This window comes from Pinus tabuliformis, chromosome 7, assembly GCF_031772625.1.
Source record: "Pinus tabuliformis cultivar Carrire ecotype Pingquan chromosome 7, CPIR1, whole genome shotgun sequence".
NCBI classification, from domain to species: domain Eukaryota; kingdom Viridiplantae; phylum Streptophyta; class Pinopsida; order Pinales; family Pinaceae; genus Pinus; species Pinus tabuliformis.
Window position 1 is genome coordinate 625399135 of NC_142293.1, and position 5446 is coordinate 625404580.

General features: G+C 37.4%; 1 pseudogene; it reads left to right on the plus strand.

Moving 5' to 3' along the window:
- Positions 1-2385: 2385 nt before the first annotated feature.
- Positions 2386-4930, plus strand: LOC149248993 (uncharacterized; annotated as a pseudogene).
- Positions 4931-5446: the final 516 nt, after the last annotated feature.

The window sequence follows — 5446 nt, forward strand, 5'->3', positions numbered from 1 at the left end:
TGAAACTACTCTTTAGAAACCTTTTCCATTAAATTAACATTCTCTTATTTTAAAAAAAAAAAAAAAAAACATCCATTTTCAAAACCTACCTTAGCTATAGTGGCTCTATTTTCCTCTTTAAAGAGTACCTTGAAATAATCCTCTTTAGAAACCTCTTCCATTAAACTAACATTCTCTTATTTTAAACCAAGACAGGTAAAAAAAACAATAAAGAGTCCCTCGAAATAATCCACTTTGACCATTGAGAGGTCCTTAAAACTAGAGATCATTTCTCCGTTGGTGTTTTTCATTCTAGATGGTATGTATATTTTTCATTCATACTAGTGTAAATACTTATGTTCGATGAGGTCAAGCAGAGTCTCCAATGATTGATATGAATAGATACTCATGTTCGATGAGGTCAAGCAGAGTCTCTAATGATTGATATGCATAGAGCTTGAAACCCTTGAAAAGAAGGTTATTTGAAGCCAGGAAAGAACCAAGGTGTGTACATTAAGTTCGTTGCTAGATATGGAGATGGAATGGAAACAAGAAAGTTTTTTCAAGTACTATAACGTACAAGATCTTATTGCATATTTTATTTTTTATTTATGACCAATATTAAATGCAAAATACTACCATACCTTATTCTCTGCTGAGCCCTGTCTTCAAGATCTCAAACTTTCAATGTTTTTGTTTTCCTATTTCTCATGTTGTGGTTGATGACTATGTTGAATAGGCATTGCCATTGATGTCAAAGGAACTGTTTCCATTGATGTAAGTAGTTGCTGTCACAAAGGATATTGGAAAAACAGGTGCACTTTGAGTAGTAGCACCCCACCTTACTGCAGATGACAATCTGGTTGTGTGTAGTGATCCTGTTTGTGATATGCCACATGGGGCAGCTACACACAGGAGGCAAGAGGCAACTCTAACTGCTCTTTTGTGTACTCCTCTAGCTGCTGGACTGTCTGAAGCTGGACCTTCATCTAGTGGAAAGGACAAGAAAAAGAGACCTGAACTTCGTAATATTATTGGGCTAGAGTTGACAATTTTTGTTATTCGTAGAATCAGGACATGCTTAAAAAAAAAACTAAAGAGTTGCGAATATCGCGTTCTATACTTGGTGCTCCAGGACAGATGGAAATTCATTCCGTTCTTCTTGATGCACATTTATATGTTTTTAGAAGACATATATTGCGGGCCGTTCTGGATCGAAGGCCTGAAATTTGCAGCATAAAGCAGGACCTGATGCCATATCTTGTGAGGTCACAGCTGACATATGAAATTTCACCAAATAGTGAAGTAGAAATAGAAGAAACTAGGAATGAAATCCCTGCTCTGATAAAAAAAAAGCAGTTCACGGGAACAACAAATTCCTAGTAGCCTAGTATACTCCCGACCAATACTCCATGGATGCCAGTGGTCAGAGAGCTGATGGAAGTGTATTGAAATGATGTGCTTATATTGCGAGAAAGAGTGAAAGAGTAAATACTGTGCAAGATTGAATTCTATTCAGGCTTTTGGAAACATAAGCGAAGATGTTGTGGAAGAAGGAAATGGTTACCATAGGCACAGAAAAATTGCTAGTCTTCCTACAAGTAATGAAGTGGCCCTGGCTCTCCAGGTATTGGAACTGTATTGTTTCTTGGACAGTGATAGCAGGACTTTGGCACAACAACACATGGCCATAAAAGAAATAGTGAGATTGCTATCTGTTGGTAGCACACTTGTACAGAGTGCTTGCTTGGATGCTTTGATTGCATTAATGCTGGACTCGTTGGAGAATCAGAAGGAGTTTGAAAGGTATCATGGAGTTTGAAAAGTCGTAGAGTAAGAAAACAATGGTCACATTAACGAACAATTGACCTTAAAATGTGCTGAATTCTTTTTGTTGGTGGTAGGGAATGTGCTTCCTTCCTGAAATAAGTTTATAGACAATATAGAAGACGAAGATGGAAAAGAAGAGCCATCAAGAATAGATAGAGTAAAGGGTGACATTTTAGAACTTCTTGGAGAAGAAATTACATCTCTGTCATGGGCAGCAGGTCAATTGTGGTCTTCAATTGATTTTGAAAGAAAGAAAACTTCATTACAATTTCAAGCTCAATAGCTGTTAGACAGTTTGGATTCCAAAAGATGATGACACTGCACTGATATTGTAACATGTTTGAATCTTTGCTTGCTTTTAATTTTGATTTAAGTTTATGCTGGATTCTGATTGGTATGCTTGTCTCTATTCTTTATGGGAAGGATTTATCATGCTGCATTATGTATTGTTCTCTAACATTACTATCCTTCTTTCTAGCTTGGATAGCTACCAAATAGTTATTTTGAGGTAACACACAAGCTCAATTGGAAAAGTGTTTGAAAGGCAACTTGATCACGAGTGCAACGCTCTAAACCATGGGTCGACATAAAAATGATGGGCACCCAGAGAAAAACAAAAATAATAAATACATTGTGAAACAAATTCAGGATATAGTTGTGAAAGTGTAAGAGGGGCAGCAAGCGTGTGTGATGTGACAATGAGTATGAGGAGGTAGCGAGTGTGAATTTTGAAGGGTGTAGGACAGCAGTAGCGAATGTCTTTAAAGGAGTGATTATGCTAGCAAGAAAAGTGTGAGAGGGGAAACAAATGTGTGAAGACTGAAAATACAGTGTAAATCCTGATTGACAGTGTAACTGCGTGACAACAAAGTGTGAAGCATAATTGACAGTGTTACTGTGTGAGAGAAGAGAGTGAAGCTTGATTAATGGTGTGACAGTAGAGTGTGAAGGTTGATTGACAATGTGACAACAAAGTGTGAAGTAATATTTACAATATGACTGTCTGACATGTCTAAATGCTGAAGAGCTAAGGAGAAAGATCAGATCAGAGAACTGAGTGTACAGATCAGATTGCTGAGTACTAAATGTCTAGACTAGATTGCTGAGATAAAGTGTCCAAGGAGTTGCAAAAATTGCAGAAAGAACAATCGAATCAAAGAAAGAGAAGCATATATGAGAGGATCTGAAGCAGTCAGTAACAAAGAGTATAAATTCAAGATTACAGGGTACTGTTATCTCTTGCAGGTTAGTGCCTACAAATTTAATGGGAATTGATGTCTCTAGTAGGTTGGTGCCTGAAAGGAAAGGGGGATTGGTGTATCTTGTAGGTTTGTAATTACCAAAATAATTGTAACTGGAGTTGATGCTCACAAATGCAATTAATAAAAATAAGTTTTGTGATTTTCTCTTGGATGGGTTTCCATGTACATCCCGTGTTCAATCTTTCTGCGTCTTAATTGATGATTTGTTATGTTTGATTATTCTTTAAACTGTTAAAAGTTTGTTATATTGATTCACCCCAGTATAATATTGATTCCAATAATTGGTATCAGAGCATGTTCCTTCAGGAACAATGTAACCACTGGCTATGCTAGCTACATGATGTGCCACTTGTGGTTGTGGTAGCTACACATGAGACAAGAGGCTACTATAATTACTCTTTTGTGCACTCCTCAAGTTGTTGAACCATTTGAAGCTGGCCCTTTTGTTGTTGGAAAGGACAAGACAAAGAGGTCCGAACTTTATAATATTATTGGGACGGATTCTAGTCGACAATTTTTAATATTTATATAATATGGAGGATAGGATTAACAAAATAAAAGAGTTATGAATACCGCATTTTATACTTGGTGTTGCAGGATAGATGGAAATTCGTTATGATCTTGTTGATGTACATTTATATGCTTACAGAAGAACTATATTGCAGAATGTTTTGGACCGAAGGCCTAAAATTCACATCATAGAGCTTGACCTGGTGCCATATCTTGAGATATGAATTTTCACCAAATAGTGAAGTACAAATAGAAGAAACTAGGAATGGAACCCCCGCTCTACACAAAAAAAATAGGTTCATGATAGTAGAAAATACCTGGCAGCCTAGTATACCCCCCAAAATACTCCATGGATGTCAGCGGTTACAGAGCTGATGGAAGTGTATTTAAATTCTATGCTTATATTGCTAGCAAGAGTAAATGTTGTACAAGATTGAATTCTATTTGAACTTTTGGTGACATAAATAGAGATGTTGTGGAAGAAGGAAATGGTAACCCTAGACAATGGCGTGGGGAAATTACAGGCATTGAAGCATACCAATCTGAAATGTATCTCAACAATCCATGTTGGTATGAGGATCTCCTCCATTCTTCTTCCTCATCAGCTTCTGCTTCATCGACAACCTTCCTTGGTGGGGCTGAAGATTTGGTAAAATTGTTGAACAAACAGAGTTTATACGACGAGATCACTCTCGCTCTTAGAACCACCCTAAGGGATGTTGTCGTTGAGTTTTCACTTCTCTAAGTCAAGGGACTAGGGAATCTTTTGAAGTTCCTGGGATGCATCTTAGAATCAGACAACATGATTGAGATTTTCCATGAGCCTTGGGATTTTACAATATTTCAAGTGGTGTTAGTTTTGTTTCATTATTCAATTTCTCCTTCCAAAAGTGGTGGAGTCTTGAAATCAAATTATAAGGCTTACGAGGAACATACAAAAATTGCTAGTCTTCGTACAAGTAATGAAGTGGTCCTAGCTCTCCAAGTATTGGAAGGGCGTTGTCTCTTGGATAGGGATAGCAGGACTTTAGCACAACAAAATATGGCCATAAAGGGAATAGTGAGATTGTTGTTGGTTGGTAGAACACTTGTACAAAATGCTTGCTTGGATGCTTTGATTACATTAATGTTTCTTTGATTGCATTATGGTTGGACTCACTAGAGAATCAAAAGGAGTTTGAACACCATCATGGAGTTAGAAAAGTCAATTGGTAAGAAATTCTTACATTGATGAAAAAATAAGGTTAAAATGTGTATAATCCTTATTGTTGGTTGTAGGAAATGTGCTTCCTTACTCGAGTAAGTTTATATACAATATAAAAGATGAAGAAGGATGAGAAGAGATGTAACACCCTCCTCCTACATTTACTCGAGCTAACCAGTCCACTATAGTAAACATGTGACGAATAGTTACTATGATGTGATTCAACTCCCCATGTATAGTTAAGGAAGTGGAACCGACAAAACAAAACCAATATGACCTTTCTCAGGAGCTACAAAACCTTCAAGAGACAACCAACCCTTCTAGGTGCCTAACCCCTGAGACAACTTGTCATTTTACTGAGCTAGACCCCTAGTCACTCCCATGACAAGACATGCATGCGATTGAGACCCTCCAGTCACTCCCACAACAAGGCATGCATGCAACTATGGCATTTTTCAGGCAGTTCTGAGCCAATGACCTCAGATTTTGTGCCACTTTTTCAGGGCTAGGTCTCAGGCCTCTACCTAGAACTTCATGAAACTTCTAGAAATGATAAATAACAATGAATTAAAGCTACTAATGTAAACATTGGTACAAGGACTTGACCTGACCCCTACTAGCCATGACAAACATTTCATCAAACATATCACAAACATGTAAT